The following is a 27,520-nucleotide window of genomic DNA, read 5'->3' as shown; positions in this document are numbered from 1 at the left end:
AAGAAGACGGGGAATAGGTCCTGCTGACCGGTTTTGACTTGACTTCCAAGTCACTGACGAAGGACTGATACATGTAGTATTTGGAGTATGATCAATCCTTCGTCAATGACTTGGAAATAAGGTCAAAACCGGTCAGCAGGACCTGGTCCTGACCGGTTTCGACCTTATTTCTGAGTCATATATATATATATATATATATATATATATATATATATATATATATATATATATATATATATATATATATATATACACACACACACTTCCACCACCACGATACTTAGAATCAAACAAATAATAACTGGGGGATTAAGATGTTTACTTGAAGATAGAAATAATTACTTTTAAATCTAAAGGTCGCCAAGACTTCGGAACTTCTCAGTCCTTGCAGTTTTTGGAAGATCGAGAAATCTAGTGGCCATTAAAAATACCTGATTCTTTTGCAGTATATGTGAGAGAGAGAGAGAGAGAGTAGAGAGAGAGAGAGAGAGAGAGAGAGAGAGATTTAAAGCCATACAACAGAAACTAAGTATTTTGGAGAAAAAAAAAAAAATACTGTCTGGCACGTGTTCCGCCCTTGATCAAAGTCAAACTCAAAGTCAGCCAGGGGCAGAAGACAGCAGGACCGGGCCGATGGGAGATCCTTTAATGGAAAGAACCCCCTCCCCCCCTTCCCCGCCCCCCACCCACAACCTTCCCTCCTTTAAGCCACCCTCAACGCCACCCGGCCCCTTCCATACAGAACTACCGGGGAATGGGAAAAAAAGGGGGGATTAGACATGGCACTGAGATTTCGTTATGTAATAATTGCCGGTACAAGATTACTTTCCAATGCGGAGAGAGTCAATTAAAAGAGTCATTTCATCGCAAAGGGTCATTACAAAGGAATTACCTTCAGGCATAGGATTAAATCCATACGTGAAGTGGAACTATTCAAAAGGTGATTTACGAATTACTCTCATGTTCGGGGTTCCTTCCATTTGAGAGGTGAAACAGAGTAAAAGATAATTACTTGTAAAAGTAATTACTAATACTCGTACGTATGACGTAACATGCAAGCGCTCAATAGATTCATATAACAAGTGTTATTAACAAGAATATGGTGTAATTGCTAAATTGTTAATTGAATTGAATTGAATTGAATTTAAGACTTAGGCCAAAGGCCAAGCATTGGGACCTTTGAGGTCATACAGCGCTAGCGAGGAAATCGAGAGTAGGTAGGTTTGAAAGGTTTAACAGGAGGAAAACCTCAAAGCAGTTCCACTATGGAATAATTGTTAGGAAAGGGTGGATGACAAGAAGGAAGATAATATGAACGGAGGTACAGTAAAAGGAACGAAAGTTGGTTGGAACTATGGGCAGGAGGTACGCTGCAAAGAACCTAAAGTAATGCCTACAGTGCACCGTATAAGGTGCACTGATGGCCCTAACCCCCTAGGGAGGCAAAATCAGTGTCGAGTAATTAGTTCCAAAGCTCAAAATGATGATTAAGGAGTATTTTTATATCTAAGAACAGGGGATATTAATGAGTAGAAGCTACAGAAATGCTCAGTATAATTATGAAATACCAATAAAGCAACAACATAACAATGTATACGAAACAAAATGTAAATATCATAAATATTTAATGGGTATTCGTCACATGAAAATGCAAATGATAATAAACTAGTTTCGACAGTAAAAATGCAATGATCAATGCATGAGTCTACCTTAGGGAGGTAAATGCTGAAGGTTCAAATTCTCGGGAAATGGAACGAAATGGGTTGTGGCCGATGATTGAGACGAAGCCAGCGTTTGTGAATTTGTTCACTAAATACAAAGGTTGAGGTTAACATACACCTCATGCGTATGGGCCCAGTGCCTCCCGTTAAATCTGACAAGATCAATATGATATTAAAAGGATGAATTTCCCTCGTGGAAAGGATTGGGTTGGGAAAGGGCACACGAGTTTGTCCCTCCGATTGGCCTTAAAAAAAAAAAAAAGGAGGGGGGGGGATTGTACCACGACATTCATAGATAAAAAAAAATCGCACCACGACATTCACAGGAAAGAACTGCGTTAAGTTTTACATGACAGGTATCTACTTAAGAGCGAGGACAGAATTGCTGACGAAAATGACAACTCGTTACAAAAGAACTAATGTCAAAAAGAGAGAGAGAGAGAGAGAGAGAGAGAGAGAGAGAGAGAGAGAGAGAGAGAGAGAAACTGCAGAAGCTGAAATGGCCAAAACATGAGCTCGACGCTTTCCATCACACGCATGGTTGATGAGCTCAGAATTATTGGATTATGAAAAGCAGCTTAATCGTGTTTTTATTTTATTTTATTTTTTTTTTTTTTAGTTTCCCGTCCCACTTCAACACCTACCCACTCACCGTGAAGGCTCCAGCTTTAATTAGCAAGCGCCATCAGGAAGAGCCAGTGCATTACTAATGCATATCGGCTGCAAATAGAAGCGTCCGGAATGCGAACGCTATTTCCAAGAGACATTATTCATTAAGCAAATGTCACTAGAAAGAGCTACTCTGTGGCGAGTAAAGGTCATTCCTCAAAGTCGGTGTTTAACGGGCTAATTTCTACTGTCAATATCAGCCCTTTAAAAGGAAAATGACTGCTTGCTTTTGCTAAGGGAGTTTCCTCCTAAAGGATATAATGATTACAGATCCCTAATGATGGATGGTTACAGGAATTGGGGAAAGTGAAGCCGAGATCTTATCTTAAGGAAACAAGAAGCTTATAAATCCAGTGACTGAGGGATGTGGTGTTTAATCATAAAAAAAATATTACTTGGCAAAAGCCAGTTTTGATGAATCAAGTCACATGCAAAAGAACGAGACTCATCAATTTATTTTGAGACTTTATCAAGTAATTTTGAGATCAAGTTATTTCGAGACTTTATCAAGTTATTTTGAGACTTTATCAAGTTATTTTGAGATCAAGTTATTTTGAGACTTTATCAAGTTATTTTGAGACTGTATCAAGTTATTTTGAGATCAAGTTATTTTGAGACTTTATCAAGTTATTTTGAGACAATATCAACTTATTTTGAGATCAAGTTATTTTGAGACATTATCAACTTATTTTGAGATCAAGTTATTTTGAGACTTTATCAAGTTATTTTGAGACTTTATCAAGTTATTTTGAGATCAAGTTATTTTGAGACTTTATCAACTTATTTTGAGACTTTATCAACTTATTTTGAGATCAAGTTATTTTGAGACTTTATCAAGTTATTTTGAGACTTTATCAATTTATTTTGAGATCAAGTTATTTTGAGACATTAACAACTTATTTTGAGATCAAGTTATTTTGAGACTTTATCAAGTTATTTGAGATGTTGATTGATAATTATTTTGAGACCTTTAGTTATTTTGAGACTTTATAAGTTATCAACTTTATGTTATTTTGAGACTTTATCAAGTTATTTTGAGACTTTATCAAGTTATCTTTAGACTTTATCAAGTTATTTTGAGACTTTATCAAGTTATCTTTAGACTTTATCAAGTTATTTGGAGACTTTATCAAGTTATCTTTAGACTTTATCAAGTTATTTTGAGACTTCAGTCTCTGGTTCATTTACCAAATCACTCATCTACGAAGATCTCAAGCAAATTATCACGCAACCAACACCGTACTGTACTTCAATAAGAACGTGGATCAAGAAATCACCAGCATCTAATATGTAAACAACCCGTCAATATCATCATTAAACACCGTGGAAATGGCGGTGGAATTCGAGGTCATTTGTCCCCCCCCCCCCCCCCCCCCACCCCATAACCCCATCCAACCCCACAAGTCCCAGAATCCTTCACGAAGATCAGAGGGGACGTTATTAAACGGAAGGAGTAATAACTGTTGTATCCGATATCACTTCGGAGTAAATCACCAGTAATTACAATTCGAGTTCGTCCCGGAAATGTCTGCAGTATTGGCCGACGTAGTGGTGTCTGCGAGGGGAGATGATGACTCTCTCGACAAACATAAACACTTTCCCCTTTCTAGGAAGAACCTTTTTAGTTGTCTGTAAAACAAACTATAGAGATAATTATGTAATTCCGTCCGCACTTCTTCCGCCCGCCCTCAGATCTTAAAAGCTACCGTGGCTAGAGGGCTGCAAATTGGCATGTTGAACATCCACCATCCAATCATCAAACATACCAAATTGCAGTCCTCTAGCCTTCATAGTTTTCATTTCATTTAAGGTTATAGTTAGCCATGATCGTCCATCTGGCAACGATATAGGCTAGGCCACCACCGGCGTGGGTGACAATTTCATGAGCCACGGCTCATACAGCAGTATACCGAGACCACCGTAAAATAGATCTATTTTCGGTGGCCTTGATTATACGCTGTACAGAAAATTCGATTGCGCCGGGGAAACTTTGGGGCAATTTTTACTTGTTTTTCTTCAGATTCATTATTCCTCAGCGACATTTCGTAATTTGGTAGTAAGCTGCTGCTGCTGCTGCTTGCTTCTTCTTCTTCTTCTTCTTCTTCACAAGTCATACGATGCTAATAGAGCCGACGAAACTGAGTTGAATATAGAATTTAGGCCAAAGGCCAAGCACTGGGACCTTTGAAGTCATGCAGCCATGAAATGAAAATTGACAGTGAAAGGTTTGAAAGGTGTACCAGGAGGAAAACCTCAAAGCAGTTGCTCTATGAAGAAAGAGAACATGAAAGGAGGTAAAGTAAGAGGAACGAAAGTGGTCGCAGCTAGGGGCCGATTGGCACGCTGCAAAGAACCTTAAGCAATGCCTACAGTGCACCGCATATAAACTTCTCAGTTTAAAGTGTGGTTGTTCTTGAAGTTTTTTTCTTTTTAATCTAAGTACTGAGAACCACTTGGAGATCCGGTGACGTACACGATGGGATTAACGTCAAGAACTGTAATCTTTTGGGAGGGGGATTACAAGAGCTCGTAAGGTACTTGTTAATCTTAAAAAAATGCACCTCAATAAAAATGTCAACCTTCCCATTACGATAATTTGAAATTTGTATTCATCCTTCCACAATACCACAGGGTTTGTAAAAGCTTTTTCGGGTTTGCCACTAGAATCAGAAATCTGTCACCGGATTTACTTGAAATCGCTCTGAAAGGGCGATTCAAGGCTCAGAAACATCCCAGAACACTTATCGGCGAACGAGTAAATTACTCCAATCATTGCTCCCGATTTTTTTTTTTTTTCACAGGGAATTCCAAAATCTATGAAGCGGCTCAACGTTTCCCAGGAAATCGCTCGGTTATCACTATGGCCCATTAAGCATTCCTTATAGAGAACAAGGCAGCAATAGTTATCGTTCCAACACTGGCGCAGGTTTTTTTTTTATTCACATCTCTAAAATTTAGTAATACAAGTGATAAATGGATCGTTTACCGAGGTGTGTCGAACGCTAGACACAGTACTTCCCAACGTCTGCAGTCGAGGGTTGAACCACTTAACCATCATTTGTAGTTTAATGGTTTTATATAAATCACGGTGATGTGATCAAAAAAATCATATATATATATATATATATATCTATACATATGTATATATATACATATGTGTATATATATATATATATATATATATATATATATAGAGAGAGAGAGAGACGAGAGAGAGAGAGAGAGAGAGAGAGGATACTCTTCATTAATGTATGTATATGTACTTACGTATGTATGTATGTATGTATAAATGTATGCATATATACATAGTGCATATATATATATATACTGATAAGTTATTATATATATATATATGCTTATATAAATATGCACCTATGTATATATGCATACATTTATACATACGTAAGTACATATACATACAGATGAGAATATATATATATATATATATATATATATATATATATATATATATATATAACTCTTATATAACTAAATCTGGAGAGCCAGTGCCCTGCGCATGATGGGATTAACGCTAAGGATTGTAATCTCTGGGAAGGGTGATTACCTTAGCTCGCCCAGTCTTCGTTAATCATTTTCTCTTTCCTCTTTTTCCTCTTCACGAGGGTCGTAGGAGTCAAGCCTCGAGGAGGATCACTTCTGCCAGGATACGTGGCCCAAAGACTAGTAGGATTAATCTTGATCCTTCGATAAATTAATAATAATCTAAGTAATAATAATATAATAATAATAATAATAACTACTTAACTATTTCTGTATTGGCGAATTGTGTTGTTACCTTGACCAAAGAATAAAAGCAAAATTTCTACCTGGCTTTGTATCAGTTCTGAGAGAGAGAGAGAGGAGTGATGAGAGAGAGAGAGAGAGAAGAGAGAGAAGAGATAGAAGATAAGAGAGAAGAGAGTTTATTTTTTGCAGTATTTTAATGCATCAAATGATAGGTGGATGAATGAACATGAAAAAAATAGGGAGAAACTAAAACAAGTAATTTAAGTTATTGAATAAAATAAAGGAATACTGCAAATGAAACACGGGGAAGAGGAACGATAGAGAGAGGAGGAGAGAAGAGGAAGAGAGAGAAGAGAGAGAGATGGTATGGACGCTAATACAGTTAGGTTTTCTCTCGCACTTTCAGTAAGGACTTGTTTTCCTTTTTATAAACTTTGCACAACCTTGGTTACTGTATCATTCATAAACCCGCCTTCGCCTTATTAGCTAAGAATAAGTCTAATAATTACCACCGATTGTTACTTCATCAAGGCGGCATTGTTCATAATTGCATTTCATGTGTGCATTTCACGATTCCCAAAACCACACTTACCATTACTCTTTCTAATACCTAACTTTCTAAACTATTCCCTACCATGGTTAGATACTTAGTTGATGGTAATTGATTCAATTTACTTTTTATGCACGAATCCTCTTAAAGAGTCAAGCTCCGCAACCTTTTTTATTGTGTTTATTTTTTCAGGATTGTTTTTTTGCGCCAAAACATCTTCAACGTTAGAATCTGCAGGCAACTGGATGACCAGGAGTAAAGGCCCTTCCTACATAAATATGAGTATTATATAATATGTATATATATATATATATATATTATATGATATTATATATTCTGTATAATAATATATGTAATATATATAATATATAGTATTTAGTATATAATATATGTATACTATTATATCTATAATATTATGTCATTATATCTATATATATATCTATTAATATATATAGCATATATATATATGATATGATATCTCAATATAAATATATATAATATTATATCATATATTATATAATATATAGTATACTAATACATACATATAATCAAGGTACTTCTTCAGGAGTTTTAAAAAACTATTTCCTCTTTTGAGAGGCACTGGAACAAAAGCTGGACACTACCCTGTAATGCTAAAACCAGCACATGTAATGCTACCCACTTTTGGAATGTGTCATCCGTTGGAATTGGAATTCATACCAGTAAAAGCGATAAAAAGTGTTTCGGTTTGCTAAACGCCCGTTTATTTCCATCGATTACCCTCGCCAAGACGTAAACGCCGAGGAGGAACATGTTTGGTTGTTGATACTCTTTGATATATATAGGTATTATCTATAGTATGAATTATAATTATGATTATAATAATAATATTATATATATCGTATCAACTTCAAGCTACTAAATGTTCCTTTAAATATCTAAATTCACTTTAACCTCCCTCCCAAATGATAGTATTTTCAGTAATATTGTACCGAAGGGGGAATTTTTTTTAATTGATAATAATTTCGTCCCCACCCATGGGATCGAACCGCACCGTCCAAGTTGGGACGGGGACGAAATCAGGACAGGTCAGGTGACGCTATCCAACTCAGCCCAACAGAGACGCTATAAGTCATATCGATTTCTGACCTTACAAATCCCCACCCTCGATCTCGTGGTGCTTTTCCGTTAATTAGAAAATTCGGATATTGAAAACCCCGTTCTCCCAATGTTGGCCAATTCGAGCGTTTGACAGCAAGCGTAGCCCATTTTTGTTATGAATGAATTATCAAGATCGAACCGTGATCCATTTAATATATCAAGTTCAAGAAGCTACAAATTTGTCCTTTTAATATCTAAATTCACCGTTTAACCCTCCCAAATGATTATTTTATTTTCATATATGTACCGCGAAGGGGAATTTTTTAATTGATAAAATTTATTTCGTCCTCCCCATGGGATCGAACCCCACCGTCCCAAGTGGTTCCGGGTGGACGAAATCAGGACAGTCAGTTGACGCTTATCCCAATCATCCAACCAGTAGACCGTATCAAGTTTCATATCGATTTCTGACCCTTAACAAATCAACCCTGCGATCTGGATGCTTTCGTGAATTAGAATCGATATGGAAACCCCGTCTATCCATGTTGGCCAATTCGAGCGTTTTTGACAGCACGTTATCCTTTTGTTTTGTTGAATAAATTAATTCATAGCACATCGAACCTGTGATCCATTTATAATAGTATCAATTTCAAGCTACAAATGTCCCTTTTAATATCTAAAGTTCCACTTTAACCTCCCGGTGATATATTTTTCATTATATTACCGTAACCGGGGGAATTTTTTAATTGATATAATTTTCGTCCCCCCCACCCATGGGGATCGAACCAAACCGTCCGCAAGTTGGACTGTGGGGAACCGAAATCAGGACAGTCATTTGGACGCTTATATCCAATACATCCAATCAGAGACCGCTTATAAGTTCATAATCGATTCTGATGACCGCTTACCAAATCACCCTCGATCTGAATGCTTTCGTAATTAAGAATCGATATTGAAAACCGGCCCATCTACCATAGTTGGCCAATTCGGCGCTTTGACAGCAACTTAGCCTTTTTAAGGCCCTTTTTTTATGAATAATTATCCATCGAATCCCGTGATCCATTTATATATCAATTCAAGCTACAAATTGTGTCCTTTAATATCTAAATTCACTTTCGCCTTTACCTCCCAAATGATCATATTTTCAGTATATGTACCGAAGGGGAAATTTTTTAATTGATAATAATTTCGTCCCCCCCATGGGTATCTGAACCACGTCCAAGTTGGACGGGGACGAAATCAGGACAGTCCAGTGAACGCTATCCAAATCTCCCAACAGAGACGCTAAATAACGTTCATATCGATTCTGACCTTCAAAATACAAATCACCCTCGATCTGGATGCTTTCGTAATTAGAATACGATATAAACGTAAATATCCCGGTCTTACCATTTGGTTGGCCAATTTCTCAGCGTTTGACTAGCACGTAGCCTTTTGTTATGAATAATTATCACGTCGAATCCCGTGATTCCGCATTTGATTATATCAATTCAAAGCTTACAAATGTCCTTTAATGTCTAAATTCACTTTACCCCCTCCCAAATGATATATTTTCCATATATGTACCGAAGGGGAATTTTTTAATTTGATAATAATTTCGTCCCCCCTCCCCCATGGGATCGAACCCACCGTCCAAGTGGACGGGGACGCAATCAGGACAGTCAGCTGGACGCTAATCCAATCTGCCGACAGAGACTCTTTTTGAATAAAAAAGTTTTTTTTTTTTTTTTTTTTTTTTTGTTTTTTTCGTAAATCGATTCTGACCTACTTGCAAATCACCCACCATTCGGTCTGGATGCTTTCGTAAGTTAGAAATCGATATGAAAAGACCCGTCTACCGCAATGTTGGCCAATTCGAAGGCGTTTGACAGCACGTCGCCTTTTGTTATGAATAATTATCACATCGAAGAACCGGATCCATTTTATATATCAATTTCAAGCTACAAATTGTCCTTTAATATCCTAAATTCACTTTTCTATACCTCCCAAATGATATATTTTCATATATGTTACCGAATGGGGAAATTTTTTTAATTGATCAATAATTTCGTCCCCCCACCATGGGATCGAACCGACCGTCCAAGTGGACGGGGACCGAAAAATCATGGACCCAGTCCAGTGACGCTATCCAATCGAGCCAACAGAAGACTCTATAAGTTCAATATTCGATTCTGACCTTACGAAATCACCCTCGATCCTGGATGCTTTTCCGGTAATTATAATCGATATGAAATATAAACCCGCGCCGTCTACCATGTTGCCAATTCGAGCGTTTGACAGCGACGTAGCCTTTTTGTTATGAATAATTGTCATCAAATCGAACCGTGATCCATTTTATAATATTCAAGTTCAACGCTAAAAACAATGTCCCTTTAACTATCTAAATTGGGACCCTTTGTACCTCCCAAACATGATATAATTTTTGTTCCATATATGTAACCGGAAGGGGAATTTTTTAATTTATTGATAATAATTTTTCGTCCCCCCGACCCTGGGATTCGGGAACCTCAACCCGTCCAAGTGGACTGGGGACGAAATCAGGGCGGACAGTCATGTGACCTATCCAATCATCCAACATGATACTGCTATAATAGTTCATATCGATTCTGACCTTACAAATCACCCACTCGATTCTGGATGCTTTTTCGTAATTTAGAATCGTGCTGTCAAAAACGCTCGAATTGGTGCCAACCATGGGTAAGACGGGGTTTGTTTCATATCGATTCTAATTACGAAAGCATCCGTATCGAAGGGTGATTGTAAGGTCAGAATCGATATGGAAGCTTATATGCGTTCTCTGTTTGGCTGATTGGTAGCGTCACTTGGACGATGTCCCTGATTTCGGTCGTCCCCGTCCACTTGGACGGTGGTTTCGATCCCATGGGGGGTGACGAAATTTATTATGCAATTCAAAAAATTTCCCCTTCGTTACATTATATGGAAAATATATCATTTGGGAGGTAAAAGTGAATTTAGATATTAAAGACATTTGTAGCTTTGAATTTGATATAATAAATGGATACACGTTCGATGTGATCAATTATTCATAACCAAAAGGCTACGTGCTGTCAAACACGCTTCGAATTACGGCCAACTGGTAGACGGGGTTTCATATATCGATTCTAACATTACGAAAGTCATCCAGATCGAGGGTTGATTTGTAAGGTGTCATAATCGATATGAACTTAGTAGCGTCCTGTTGGCTTGGTTATTGGATAGCGTCACTGACCTGTCCTGCATTTTCGTCCCCGTCCACTTGGACGGTGGTTCGATCCCATGGGGTGGACGAATTATTAATCAATTAAAAAATTCCCCTTCGGTACATTATATGAAAATAATATCATTTGGGAGGTAAAGTGAATTTAGATCATTAAAGGACTTTGGTAGCTTGAATTGATATATAAATGGAATCACGGTTTCGTGATGATAAGTATTGCATAACAAAACGGGCTACGTGCTGTCAAACGCTCGAATTGGCCAACATGTAGACTGGGGTTTCATATCGATTCTAATTACGAAAGCAATCCAGATCGGGGAGGTGAGTTTTTGTAAGGTCATAATCGATGATGAACTTATAGGTCTCTCTGTTGGCTGATTGGAATAGGCGTCACTTAGACTGTCCTGATTTCGTCCCCCGTCCACTTGGACGGTGGTTTGCGATCCCACGCATGGGGGGACGAAATTATTATCAATTAAAAAATTTTCCCCGTTCGGTACATATATGAAAAGAATCTATCATTTGGGTAGGTTAAAGTGGAATTTAGATATTAAAGGACATTTGTAGCTTGATTGATATATAAATGGATCACGGTTCGATGTGATAATTATTCATAACAAAAGGGCTACGTGCTTGTCAAACTCTCGAAATTGGCCAACATGGTATACCGGTGGTTTTCCATATCGATTCTAATTAGCGAAAGCATCCATATCGAGGGTGATTTGTAAGGTCAGAATCTGATATGAACTTATATCGTCTCTGTTGGCTGATTGGCTAGCGTCACTGACTGTCCTTGCTTTCGTCCCCGTCACTTTGGGACGGTGGTTCGATCCCATTGGGGGGTGGAACGAAATTATTATCAATTAAAAATTCCCCTTCGGTACATATATGAAAATATATCATTTTGGAGGTAAGGAGTGGAATTTAGATATTAAAGGACATTTGTAGCCTTGAATTGATATATTAAACTGGATCACGGTTTCGATGTGATAATTATTCATAACGCAAAAGGCTACGTGCTTGTCAAACGCTCGGCATTGGCCAACATGTTAGACGGTGGGGTTTCATATCGATTCTGAATTACGAAAGCATCCAGATCGAGGGTGATTTGTAAGGTCAGAATCGATATGAACTTAATAAGGCGTCCTCTGTTGGCTGATTGTGATTAGCGTCACTGACTGTCCTGGATTTTCGTCCCCTCCACTTGGGACTGGTGGTTCGAGTCCCATGGGGGTTGACGAAATTATTATCATTAAAAAATTGCCCCTTCGGTACTATTATGAAAATATTATCCATTTGGGAGGTAAAGTGAATTTAGATATTAAAGGACATTTGTAAGCCTTGAATTGGATATAAAATGATGGATCCGGTTTCGATGTGCTCAATTATTCGTAACAAAAATAAGGTCCTTACGTTGGTGGGGCTGGTGGGTTCCCCCCCCAAACGCTCGAATTGGCCAACATGGTAGACGGGGTTTCATAATCCGATTCTTAATTACTCAAACGCATCCAGATCGGGGGGGGTGGGTGGTGGGGGGGGGGAGGGTGTGTGGGGGGGGGGGGGGGGGCGAGGGTTGATTTTTAAGGTCAGAAGTCGATTATGAACTTGATAGCGTCTCTTTGGTTGGCTTGATTGGATTAGCGTCACTGACTGTCCTGATTTCGTCCCCGTCCAACTTGGACGGTTTGGGTTCGAATCCGGCATGGGGGTGTGACGAAATTATTAATCAATTAAAAAATTCCCCTTCGGTACCATAGTATTGTAAAATAATTCAGTTTGGGAGGTAAAGTGAATTTAAGATATTAAAGGACATTTTGTCGCTTGAATTAGATATTAATAATGGATCACATGTTCGGATGTGATAATTATTCAAATACAAAAGGCTATGTGCTGTCAAACGCTCGAATTGGCCAACATGGTAGACGGGGGTTTCATAATCGATTTCTAACTTACGAAATCATTCCCTGATCGAGGGTGATTTGTAAGGTCCATAATCGATATGAACTTTATAGCGTCTCTGTTTGGGCTGATTGGATAGGCGTCACTGACTGTCCTGGAATTTCGTCCCCACGTCCACTTGGACGGTGGTTCGATCCCATGGGGGACGAAAATTATTATCAATTTAAAAATTCCCCTTCGGTTACATATAATAGAAAATATATCATTTGGGGAGGTAAAGTGAATTTAGATCTTAAAGGACATTTGGTTAGGCTTTGAATTGATATATAAAATGGAATCAACGGTTCGATGTGATAATTATTCATATATATACTTATAGTATATGTATGTGTATATGTTATATTCTAATAAATGTATGTTAAGTTGTAATATATATATATACGATATATAATATATATATATATGTATACTATTTAATATATATTAATAATCATATATTATATATATGGGTGGTGTGTGTGTTGTGTATGTGTGCTGTCGTGTGCGTGTTGTGTGATAGCAAGGCACGCTGGAACTCACGTCTTCTCAAAGAAGATGGTCGTGGATGTGCATAAACTGCGAAAAGCAAAATTTTTTTTACTTTTTTGCGGGGGGGGGGGCGGGGGCGGGTGGGGCCGGGGGGGCCAGTGACACCGCTCGTTGGTGCCTAATGGACCTAAAGGGAAAAAATTTTTGTTTCTCCGAAGGTCTATTACTCTACCTGAAACGTGACGAATGAACTTCCGTTTGGACAGGTGAAGTATTGCATTCCGTTTTAACTTAATATCATAACACCTTGGTGTATATGTACTAAAGATTTCCTCGCAACATTCGGTAACGCAATGACAATTTTCATTCTCAAGCGTTTGCAATGTCCCTTCTAAATAAAAAAATCAACCAGTTCCGTCGTACCTGAAAGCGTTAAACAAATAAAAATCATCATCTGGCACCATGGAGACGTATTAATTACGTCATGATTCCGAGACAAACGAAAATATCTTGAGCAAAATAATAAAAGTGGGAAAGTACGACTTTCCAAAAATCATCTAAAACCATGGAGACGTATTAATTACGTTATAATTCCGAGACAAACGAAAATCTCAAGCAAAATAATAAAAATGGAATGGTACAATTTTCCAAATCTGTATTTAGTCATCTGTCTAAACTAAATATTTCCTTTCGCTTATAAATGACTCAAGATGGACACAATACATTTTGGACAGTATTATAAAGTTAGGAACATAATTTATAAATAGCAGGAAAACGAAAAGATACAAGAAAAGCATCGCAAACGAACAATACAATGACAAACTAATAAAAAGCTGATGCAATATGTATATAAAAACTCGTTTGAGAAATGTTATATGATTTCTACGAATGGAAAATGGCTCCAAGGAAGTTGTGCCATTAAAACAGAGCGGTATACTTCAAACAAAAACATGGAAGTTTGCAAATTGTCCAATTGTTAGCTTTGCTCTAACTAACTCCAAAGGTACGAGGGATTAAAGGCATTCATACAAGTTCCTGATTCAACAAAGTTAATGGGAGGAGGGCGACTGACCAATCAATATCCCCAGTCCGATGGTTCTACTTCATAGGGTTTGGTTTGGAGAAAGTGGGAGAAGTTTATAATTGTCATTCAGAGTTTTCCTGGGCAGCACCGGATTGGTCAGTTAATTTGTATATTATAGGTTATATATATATATATATATATATATAATATATATTGTAATAATCTAATATATATTACACACACCATCGACACACACTACACACACACACACACCAAACACCACAGTAAGTAAAGGCCTTGTATTATTCATTGATTCTAGGTGTTGCGAAATTATTCGCAGGCACGGCGAACTTTTTTCATAGGGAAGCTTAACGTAATTGGTATAAATATAAAGGTTTCCCACGACTCATATCAAGGAAGATAATTTCTAGTTCTGGATAAAACTTGATGAACATGTAAACTAAAGCACAATCTGACGAAACTTTTTGTTTGATTTTGTTACGGAAAATGAATTCGCTAAGCCTACTTTAACAATTACTTACATAGACATTAAATTCGATTCGTATTTACTTGGAACACTGAAAAGGTTCCCTCATCATCTCGAAACAATCAAAAGACGGACAGAAATCCATAGCAGATCAGTTCCATGATAATTCCACAGGAGCAAAAAAAAAAAAAAAAAAAAAAAAAAAAAAAAAAAACTAATTTTCTTCCATCTACACCTTACTAAAAATTCATTCATATTCTCAAAAATAAAGAAGTTATTGAAAGAAAATTTTTCCCTCCACTGACCTAAAAGGCACTTAAAGCTCACACACAACACACACACACAAACACAAACACGCACACACACACACACCAAAACGTACAAACTTTATGGCTTTCCTCTTATCATTGGCTATCACACTAAAACTATTCAGGTTTAATTTGCAGCTGATGAGTTTCTGCACTTCAGTGAGAAAAATGTACACTATTCATAAAAACTACGAAGACAAACCCCATTTCTCCCCTCGGCCAATCCATTTTTGCAACGACTATAAGGGCCTATATGGAACAATAAACTTTCTCCGCGTTTTTGATGACCCTGACTTTCTGAAAGTGGGAAAACAAATGATAGTAGTAATACAACGGAAATTGAAAAAAGGCTTTAATAATAATACAGTGTCCTGATCTTTGGATTTCTTTGATACAAGTTCCACTTCAAAAATTTCAGTCATCTTAGTTAGGAAAAAGACATGAATACAAGCATGAGAGAGAGAGGAGAGAAGATAGGAGCGAGGGGGAGAGAGAGAGATAGGGGGAGGGGGGGGGGGGGGATTTACAAATTCCATTACTTCTTCAACACTTGTTCTGAATGAGAATAAGGAAACTGTGGACCGGCCCTTACGGGAGGCCGAAGATTAGGGTACGGCGAAAAGGAGGGTCGTAATTTTCCTCTGACCGAGAAGAGGAAAATACGACCCTTTTCGGGTCCCTATCTCCCCGGCCTCAGAAACGATACCTGCTTTTCCCGCCGCCTCCCTCCCCCCTCACCCCGCCCCGCCCCCGCCCACCCCGCCCAAAAACGACTTGGTCTGCAACCAGAGGAAGACATGACCTCGGCTGTGGTAAATAAATAAATACTGGCCGTTACATAATAAACTCATATTCCAGGAACAATAACCTCCCTACGGTTTCAGGACTTTTCCTGGAAATTCCTGGAACCGCCTTGGGAACCGGCGGGTGGAACGGGTTGGTGTTGGTGCGTGACAGAAAACTGCTTGTTTTTTGTTGGAAATAACGGTGTGTGTTGTGTGTGGTATTGTATTGCATACATATATGATACAAACATACTAGTATATAGATGGTTTGTTACTATTACTTTCGGTCACTGTATGGTTACGTTTACTTTACATAGAAGGAATGAATTGATAGTTCGGACTCACTCTCCTCTCTCGCTCTCCTGTCCTCTCTCTCTCTCTCCTCTCCCCTTCTCTCCTTTCTCTCTCTCTCTTCCATCTGCCATGCTCCCTCGCGGAATGCGCAAACACACACATCGTACACCGCACATATATATATATATATATCCTATATATTCTCCTTTTTTTTATATTATAATAAATAATATACTATGGTATATAATATATATATATATTATATATAAGTCAATATCTATTATTTATTATATACGTATATGCATGATATCTAATACTTCTAAATTATACATTTTATATAAATATAATATATATAATATATATATATATTATTATAATATATTAATCTATATACATATCAAAGAAAAATGCTTATTGTTAATCATCTATGGTACTTGATTTATTAGAACAGGGAGAGAGATAGAGAGAGAGGAAGAGTGACGGTTGGCAATCATTAGATTTTTTTTTAAGGAGGGGCTCGAATGGTGGATCCAAATGACGGACGACATATTTATTGGGCCTTTTATTAAGGTCCCCGATTAGCAGCTGTCTATGTCAAGCGGGCATCGTAGAAGCAGTTCCTCAGTTAGGCCTTACATCATATTCATGGTGTCCATAAAGTCCCAGTACCATTCTGAGCAATAAATACTTGTAATGGTACTGGGACTTTATGGACAACCTGTAGTGCATCTTAGGTGTTACGAATAAAACAATGCTACTTTGTTTACGTTTCGTAGTTCAGGTGGCAGATCCCGGCGCTCACAAACCGCGGCAAGGGCACGTTTTCGTCCCTCCAGTGAGGGGAATGGAAATTCTATATGGTTTCATTTCTCTTGTTGAATCTGAGAGAGAGGGGAGAGAGAGAGAGAGAGAGAGAGAGAGAGAGAGAGAGAGAGAGCTACAAAATTAGCCACAGAAGATCAGATCTCTGTCAAATATAGACCATCATATATCATAATCAAGAAAGGGAAGGGGCTCTTTGAAGAAGGCCTCTCCCCCGCAGTGATGAAACCATTCCTCTCTCTCTCTCTCTCTCGTTCTCTCTCTCTCTCTCTCTCCTCCGATCAAGCTACTCCCCCACCGCAATGGATTGAAACCAATTCATCTGATTCTCTCTCCTCGTCTCTCTCTCTCTCCTCTCTCCTCCCTCTCTCTCCTCGTTCTTACTTAGTTGAAAGGGCGAAGGAGATGGATCGTCCCAAGAAGCCCTTAATGGTAGATGATTTAAAGGCATAGAGATAGAGAGAGAGATAAGAGGGGAGAGAGAGAACGGAGAGAATAGAGAGAGAGAGAAGAAATGTCGAAGTTTGGGTTTCAGGGGGGGACAGGTGTCTTCAATCCAAACCAAAAAAAAGTCTTGTTTATGGGAGACTAGAATCTTTTATATCTCATCCATGATATTTGAATGCTCCGAAATCTGAAGGAATGGGCTTTCCCTCACCAAAAAAAGGTTATAATCCCCTGATTTTCATGCTAGCAGTACTTGCTGGGGGTGGGGGGTGGGGGTGGATGGAAAGGGGGTGGGAGGGGGAAGCTGCGTATTTTTAACAGTTGTAGTACAGGGTAATCTTTAGTTTTACAAAATTGTATTTCCACTCTACTGAAAGTCTTGAAATACGAAAGGAAATGGATGATGATGATATATTATATATATATATATATATATATATATATATTATATATATATATATATATATATATATATATATAGATACTTATGTAATTGCGATAGCCTCGGTGCCCTTTCACTTTCTCAAATTCTTCGCGCTATTTGGATGAGCTTGTCACTACAAAGCCTTAGGTTCAAGGTGTGGCTATGAGTTCGTTTCCCGTTACCGGACATCATAATTGCTTCAAATTTCTTGCACTTGGATCTAAGGCTCGTAGTGACAAGCGTTTCTAAATTGCGCGAAGAATTCGAGGAGTTACGATGGCACTGTGGCTATTATTAAACAATTAAATATAAAATATATATCTATATACATATATATATATATATATATATATATATATATATATATATATATATAAATGTATATATTGACTGGTGAAAATAGTTACAACAGAATTCCATCTAATAAAAAAAACCATAAAATGTCAAAATATAGAGAAAATACTATATTTCACACTGCTGTCTCTCTCTTCAGGTAGATGATGAGTGTGTATGTATTTTCTCGTACACACATGTATATGTATATATAATATATATATGTTTATTTATAAAATTAGTAATACACAACTATACAAATACCAAAGTTCGATCACCATTCTAGCGATATCGTTACTAAGCGTTATAATGAAATAACTACGAACGATAATTCTTCCACAATTATACGCAGACAAGGTTCGAATAACCAACTCTCCACCATTAAACTCGCATAACTATATATCAGTGAATAATCACCACTGCCAAATAGCACAAAAACAAAAAAAGACCAGGAGATGGAGGTCAGGAGACACACGAGAGCTACTCCCAAAACAAATGTTACATCAGCTTTATGGCAGCCTTTCACTTGGGCCCCAAAAGGCTGCAGTCGGTTAAAAAAAGAAAAATAGAATAGAGGTCACTAAGACCTCTATTGGGTGCACGACTTCATAGAAGCTCCTGGTGAAGACATACTTAATCACACCAAAAATAAATATACTACTGAAATAAATAGTATCAACAATTAATCTACCTTGTTGGTTGAAGGCTTCATATTTTTATTATTATTATTGAATTGAACTGAATATAGAATTTAGGACAAAGGGCAAGCACTGGGACCTATAAGGTCATTCTGCTCTGAAAAGGAAATTGACATCAAAAGTCTTGAAAGGTGTAACAGGAAGAAAACCTCAAAGCAGTTGCACAAAGAATCAATTATTGTTAGGAGAGGGTGGAAAGTAAAATGAAAGAAAGAGAATATGAAATGAAGTACAGTACAAGGTTGTTGTTGTTGTTGTTATTATTATTATTATTATTATATTATTATTATTATTATTATTATTATTATTATTATTATTATTACAGAACACTCAAAGTAGCACTTGCCTTCCAATGGAGAAACAAATCCAGTCATTTATCTGTACAATTTAACAAATAAAGCTCTGTTTAGCTTTATTCTTAAATATATTTGAACAGATACCAGACTCTGGGATTGTTTCTCTACTATTATTATTAAATTATTGCTACTACTACTTTGCATAGATTGTTATCCTTAGTTCTCATTTCCAAATATTCCAACATTCACATCAGCGTCTCGTTTCCTTATCCATCTTCTTCCTACCTTTTTTTTTTTTACTTATTCCCTTCGTACATCCTCCTTAAACTCCTCCATCAACTTCCTGTCTGCTCTTCTCACTTCTTTTTCTCCTCATACTCACCCGCCTCCATTTGCAACTACATTCGAATCTCTCCTTCTTCAGCCACAGCTAGAGACTACTTCAGCACTCCTCCACCATAAGATGGTCATACAATAATAGACGTAAGGTATCTCTAGCTACCTGTTTCATCAAGACACTTTCCCTCTTGCTCTTCCATCTATTCTATAACTGAAAGCAACCTATCGAACTCCACAGACAAGAAATAATGGATGGAAACTATACTCTGTTTTTTTTCCATCTGTCCATCCGCCTGTGGAGTTTGCGAATGGTAACACTGCGTCCCGGGCTTAAATAACATCCTATTTCGAATATTAAGGGTGTAATTCGCATACAGTAAATTATTAAAACACTTTTCAGTTGCAAATGTACACCAAGATATCCTTTTATTTACCTAAAACTTACACATAGGGTAACTATTTAAAGCCCGGGACCCAGTGTTACCATGTGCGACCACCACAGGCGGATGGACAGATGGAAAAAAAGAGATATAGAACTGAAGAGATACAACACATGCCGTTGTGGGAACTTCTTCACATACAAGATATGTGACACATGGAATAAACTGCCACCAGCAGTTGTAAACAGCAACAGTGTGGAAGAGTTTAAAAGAAAGCTAGACAGAATCATTAGGACACTGTGAATGAACAGCTAAACCTGCTCCAAGAGATAAGTGAGCGCACGATGTCTCCTCGGATGGACTAATAACTTTGAGACATCCTAATCCTTGTAACTCTTGCCGTCACCATTTTCATAATCCTGAGTAAAATGGTGCTTGTTTTTCTAAGGAAACCACATCCTTCCAGTAATGAACCCCGTAGGGGAGTAGAGCCTTCAATACACCTCATGCGGTGCACTGTAGGCATTACTTAAGGTTATTTGCAGCGCCTCCGGCCCCTATCTGCAACCCCTTTCGTTCCCTTTACTGTACCACCTTTCATATTCTCTTTCTTCCATCTTACCTTCCACCATCTCCTAACAATTGATTTCTATTGCAACTTCTTTGAGATTTTCCTCCGGTTGCACCTTTCAAACCTATTGCTGTCAATTTCCGTTCCAGCATTGAATGACCTCATAGGTCCCAGTGATTGCCCTCTGCCCTCAATTCTATATTCAGTTCAGTTCGGTTCCAACAATGAATTTCCACTTGGAAAATTTCTCTCCTTTGTCATCCATTCCGAAACAGACCAAATTTACCAAACATATCATCATCATCTCTTTCAATTATCTGCCAGTTCCATTTTCCCCCAACTGGAGCCGTGAAGGAAAACCTACAAAGCTCCCTCGTTATCCATAACAACATTCTTCTCTCCTCTGACGTATACATTTCGAAACGTTCATTCAGGGCAATTACGACGGTAATTCAAGTTCCCGAGTTTGTGGTAATACATCATTACGGCGGTCTCCCGCTGATTAAACGTAGCCCGATAGAGCGCTCTTAATTGCAATAATCAATTACATCAATAATTTAATTATGTCTACGCATACAACCATACGATGTGCTCGGAAACTTTGTGGGCTGATGAATTCAACCAGCGAATTAACTTCGCGGCCATAGAACATTGGATCACAACCGTGTGTATCCCATCTGTTTAAGTTAATCACACACACGAAGTCTTAGACATTGCGACAATCTGTTTTCTCTCCCCTTTAATAGCTAAGAGAGATGATTGTTACTTTCGACAGTAGAAAAGAGAGATGATTGTTACTTTCGACAGTAAAAGAGATGTTTGTTACTTTCGAAAGTAGAAAAAAAGAGATGATTGTTACATTCGAAAGTAGAAAAAGATATATGAATGTTACATTCTAAAGTAGAGAAGAGAGATGATTGTTACTTTCGAAAGTAGAAAAAAGAGATGATTGTTACATTCGAAAGTAGAAAAGACAGACGATTGTTACATTCGAAAGTAGAAAAAGAGAGATGAATGTTACATTCTAAAGTAGAGAAGAGAGATGATAGTTTCTTTCGAAAGTAGAAAAAGAGAGATGATTGTTATATTCGACAGTAGAAAAGAGAGACGATTGTTACTTTCGAAAGTGGAATAAAGTTCAGCTTTTACCAAACAACCATTTAAACCAGTATGGCATAATAGAATGGGATATATTTACACAAAAGTTTCTGAACTGAACTGAATATAAAACTTAGGCTACAGACCAAGCCCTTGGACCTATGAGGTCATTCAGCGCGTCAAATAATGTCGAAACAATGGTAAAGAGAAGGTGGCAAGTGAGATGGAAGAAAAAAAATATTAACGGAGGTTTAGTAAAACGAATGAAAGGGGTTGCAAGAAGGGGTCAAAAAGGCGCTGCAAAGAATATCAAGTAATGCCTACAGTGAATCGCGTGAGGTGCACTGACAGCACTACCTCCCGGGTTGGGGGGCGGGGGTGGCGCTGGACCTTATGGTCATCATACTGTTTTAGGGAAAAGAAGTGTTGAAGGGAAAAGAGTAAAAATTGTCGAAATAACTTAGGTCTAGGTTTGACACATGAAACCGTACAAAAAAAAAAAATAATAATAATAATAAATAAATAAATAAATATAAAGTTCCGGTAAGCGTGAGAAAAGCCATTTCGGCTGGACAACCAGTCAGGTTAAGAGAAAAAAATGAAGAATGCCTTTCAACATTTCAACATTGAAACTTGTCTAGATGGTGAATTGTGTTCGATGCATTTTTCTTCCAGCTCAAACGTAAAAAGTGACAAAGTACAAGGCAATGTTTTCTACACCATTCCAGTTCCAGTCCTAAAGCTGAAGCTGAAATACTCTCTCTTCTCTCTCACTCTCTCTCTCCTCTCTCTCTCTCTCTCTCTCTCTTATACAAATGCTGCTCTGACAAATGGAATAGCAGTGAAACTATACTCCATTTTCAATAGCAGGTTTTCCATTATATGTAAGATTGTTTAGGAAGTTATTCAGTGATTGCACGTTTTTGTTTGTTCCATATGGGCGTTGGCTCGTGACAACAACGTCGGGAATATCATCGCAATTCTATACATCCTCGCATACACGTAGCTTGTAGAGCATTGTCAAATGCTGTATAAATATTTGTAAACTTACATATCCGCAATCACAAACAAACATGTCATCCCCCAAGGTATCGTGAATTCGATATCAAACGAAATCCTTTACTTAAAATTTAGCCAAAAATATACGTATGTAACTTTGAAAATTAGAAAAATTCACGCGTGTATAAGTGACAAAAAATATCTCTACACACGCAGACACACACACACTATATATATATATATATATATATATATATATATATATATATATATATATATATATATATATATATATAGGAAGAATATTAACCGTTTCATCAAAGTACCTTATCCTCATTCTGAAAGAGGACTGAACATTACTCATTACGTCACCTGAAGACAGTATTTTCGCTTCGTTAAATGTCAGTCAAGAAATCGAGAAACATGGCGTTGCGTCCATAATTTCTCCTCAAGACATTAATAGTTGGAGAAAGGTAGCAAGGGTTCTATTCGTCCCTCGACAGTAGTGTCTACAAGTTCTTAAGGCGAGAATGACATTTGACAAACTTAAGGCCCTTTCTTTTTCTGTGAACACTCGAAGTAAAACTTTTCTTTTTTTTTTTTATCTATACGCGACAATGACATGTAACTCTTTATGGAGACGTCAAGTTCTTCAAGTATTACTTCGCGAAAGAGCTTCACGAGACAAAGTTTATTTCACAGTCCATGCGGCGGCTTTCGAAGGAGTATAAAGGCTTCTTTTATCTTTCTCGACCATCAGAGTTTAAAGAACTTTGTGTTACTACGCATTGGACTGCTGACACACCCAGTGCGTTTTTTTCCTAGACGGGTTTCTCCAGACTTTTCGTTTATCAGAACGTTAAACGTCTGAACTATTATAAGTTCAAGTTCGTGGACTTGAGGTGAAAGTTCAAGTTCTAGTCTATAGATGGAACTTTATTCTCTACACTAGAACTAGAACTTTCATCTCTAGTCCAAGAACTGGAACTTTCGATTCAAGACCAAGAACTTGAACTTTCATATTTAGTCCAAGAACTTGAACTTTCATCTCTAGTCCAAGAACTGGAACTTTCATCTCTAGTCAAAGAACTGAAACTTTCATCTCAAGACCAAGAACCTGAACTTTCATATCTAGACCAAGAACTTGAACTTTCTTATCTAGTCCAAGAACTGGAACTTTTATCTCTAGTCCAAGAATTGGAACTTTCGTCTCTAGACCAAGAACTTGGACTTTCATCTCTAGTCCAAGAACTTGAACTTTCATCTCAAGACCAAGAATTTGAACTTTCATCTCTAGCCCAAGAACTTGAACTTTCATTTCTGGTCCATGAACTTGAACTTTAATCTCTAGTCCAAGAACTGGAAACTTTCGTAATCTTTAGTCCTAAGATGAACTCGCTGCTAAGTCAGAAACTGGACTTTCGTCTACATCATCAGAACTGAACCTTTCATCTCTCGTCAGACTGGAACTTTCATCTCCTAGTCAGAAGCTGGAATTTTGGTTTCTCGTGTTTGTTTCATCTCTAGTCCAAGAATTGAAACTTTCATCTAGACAAGTTCATCTCTAGTCCAAGAACTGGAACTTTCATCTCTAGCAAGAACTGGAAACTCATCTCTAAGTCCAAGAACTGGAACTTTCATCTAGACCAATTGAACTTTTGAACTGTTTCATCTCTTACACCACGAACTTGGAACTTTCATGCTCGAGTTTCAGAACTTGAACTTTCATCTCTAGTCCAAGAAATTGAACTTTCATCTCTAGTCCAAGAACTGGAACTTTCAATTCTAGACAAGAAATTGAATTTATCTCTACCCACAAGAACTTGAAACTTTCATACTTTAAGTTCCAGACAAAACTGAACTTTCATCTCTAGACCAAGAACTTTGGAACTTTTCAGCTCCTAGTCCAAGACCGGAACTTTCCAATCTCTAGTCCAAGAACCTTTTGAACTTTGTCACAAATCTCAAGGCCCAAGAACTGGAACTTTGAACTTCTAGTTTTCCAAGAACTGGGAACTTTCCAACTTCTAAGTCCCAGAACTGGAAAGCTTTCAAAATCTTCTAGGTCCAAGAACTGGAACTTTCAATCTTTCTAGTCCAAGAACGGAAACTTTCATCCTCTAGTCCCCCCCCCCAAGAAACTAGGAACTTTCCATCTCTTAGGTCCTAGAACTTGGAACTTTCATCTCTAGTCCCAAGAACTTGGAACTTTCAATCTCTAGTCCAAAAGAACTGGAACTTTCAGGCTTTTCTAGTCCAAGAACTGGAAACGTTCGTCTCTTAGTCCAAAAGAACTGGAACTTCATCGCTAGTCCAGAGACTGGAACTTTCATTCCATCGCTGTCCAAGAAACTGAAACGTTTCCATCTCTAGTCCAAGAACTGGAACTTTCATCTCTATTTAAGAACTGAACGTTCAGCTCAGTCCAAGCAACTGGAATACTTTCGTCTCTAGTCCAAGAACTGGAACTTCGGCTCTAAGTCAGAGAACTTTGGAACCTTTCAGCTCTAGTCCAAAGAACTTGGAACTTTCATCTCTAGTCTCAAGACTGGAACCTTTCTCTCTAAGGTCCAAAGAACTGGAACTTTCATCTCTACTCCAAGAACGGAACTTTCCAACTCTAGAACCAAGAACTTTGGAACCTTTCCTCTCTAGGACCAAGAACTTGTAACTTTCATCTCTAGTCCCAAGAACTTGGAACTTTCATCTCTGTCCAAGAAACTTGAAACTTTTGTCTAACCAAGTTTACTTGAAACTTTCCAGCTCTAGTCCCAAGAACTTGAAACTTTGCCTCTCTAGTCCCAAGACTGGAACTTTCCATTTTTTTTTTTTTTTGTTTTTTCCCTAATTTTCCCCCCAAGAAAACTTGGAAACTTTCATTTCTTTATCCAAGAACTGGAACTTTTCATTTCAAGTCCCAGAACCTGGAACTTTCGTCTCTAAGTCCGACCTTGAAAACTTTCATCTCTAGACAAGACCAACTTGAAACTTTCCTCTCTAGAACGCAAGAACTTGAACTTTCAGCCTCTAGTCCAACTGGAACTTTCATCTCTAGGGTCCAGAACCTTTGGAACTTTCATCTCTAGACCCAGAACTTTGGAACCTTTCCCTCTCTAAGAACCAAGCACTTAACTTCAGGCTCTAAGTCCAAGAACCGGAACTTTCATCTCTAAAGTCCAAGAACCTCAACTTTCATCGCCGGCCAACGAACTTGGAACTTTCATCTCTAGTCCAGAACCGGAATTTTCAATCTCTAGTCCAAGACCTTGGAACTTTCATCTCTTAGTTCCAAGAACTGGAACTTTCAGGCTCTAAGTCCAAGAACTTTGGAACTTTCATCCTTCTAGTCCAAGAACTGGGAAACGTTTCCGTTGCTCAAGTCCAAGAACTTGGAACTTTCATCTCTAGACCAAGAACTTGAAATGGCCTTTCAGTCTACGAGAGGACCCAGAACTTAAACTTTCAGCCTCTAGTCAAGAACCTGAAACTTTGAAACGTTCATTTCTCTAGTCCAAGAACTAGGAACTTTTCATCTCTAGTCCCAAGAACTGGAAACTTTCCGTCTCTAAGACCAAGAACTTGGAACTTTTCAGCTCTAGTTCAAGACCTGGAACTTTTCTCCTCTAAAAAAGTTCCAAGGGGGGGAAAAAAAACTGGAACTTTCAATCTCTAGTTCCAAGAACTTGGAAACATTTCATCTCTAGATCCAAGAAACTTGGAACGTTCTCTCTAGTCCAAGACTTTGAACTTTCATCTCTAGTCCAAGAACTTGGAACTTTCAATCTCTAGTCCAAGAACTTGAACTTTTCATCTCTATACAACAAGGGAACTTTGCTTTCCCTCTAGACCAAAGAACTGGAACTTTCTAGCTCGAGTCCAAGAAACTTGGAAACTTTCAATCTTTCTAGGTCCAAGAACTTGTGGAACTTTCATTCTCTAAGGCCAAGAACCTGGAAAACTTTCATCTCTAGGTCCAAGAACTTTGGGAACTCTCTCAATTCTATCCAAGAACTGGAACCTTTCATCTCTAATCCAAAATTGGAACTTTCATATCTGATCCAAGAAACTTGGAACCTTTCATCTCTAGACAAGAACCTTGAACTTTCCCTTCGAAGAACCAAGAACTTGAACTTCATCTCTAGTCCAAGAACTGGAAAACTTTGGAACCATTTCATGTCAAAGACTGGAATCTTTCTCTCTGAAGACCGCAAGAACCCTTCACGTTCCTCTCTAGAACCAAAACTTGGAACTTTCATCTAGCCCAAGACTGGAACCCTTTCAATCTCTAGTCCAAGAACTTGGAACTTTCATCTCTAGTCCGCAAGAACTGGAAACTTTTCATCTTTCTAGTCCAAAAACTGGAACTTTTCTTCCATCTGGCTCTAGTCCAAGAACTGGAACTTTCAACTCTAGTCCCAAGAACTGGCAACTTTCAATTCTCTAGTCCGAACGAACTGGAAAACTTTCGTTCTCTTTTCGTCTCTAAGTTTTAAGAACTGGAACGTTTGCAGCTTCTAGCTCCAAGAACTGCCGGAAGTACTTTCAGCTCTAGTCCAAGAACTGGAACTTCAGCTCTAGTCCCAAGAACTGGAACTTTTCATGCTCTAGGTCCAAGAACTGGAACTTTCATCTCTTAGTCCAAGAACTGGTCTTGAACTTTCATCTCTAGTCCAAAACTGGAAAACTTTGAAATCCTTTCATACTCCAAGAACTGGAAGGAACTTTCCATCTCTAAGATACAAGAACTTGGAACTTTCCTCTCTAGGACCAAGCAACTGGAACTTTCTTTCATCTCTAGTCCAAG

The 27,520-nt window shown here is 38.0% G+C and overlaps 1 protein-coding gene across 1 annotated transcript in view; it reads right to left on the bottom strand.

Annotated features, from left to right (window-relative positions):
- LOC135215440 (endophilin-A-like) overlaps positions 1-27,520 on the bottom strand; it is a 610,297-nt gene that overhangs the window by 436,210 nt on the left and 146,567 nt on the right. The window lies entirely within an intron of this gene.

The sequence above is a fragment of the Macrobrachium nipponense genome, chromosome 5 (genome assembly GCF_015104395.2).
Source record: "Macrobrachium nipponense isolate FS-2020 chromosome 5, ASM1510439v2, whole genome shotgun sequence".
NCBI lineage: Eukaryota > Metazoa > Arthropoda > Malacostraca > Decapoda > Palaemonidae > Macrobrachium > Macrobrachium nipponense.
This window is presented reverse-complemented; position numbering and strand designations above follow the sequence as displayed.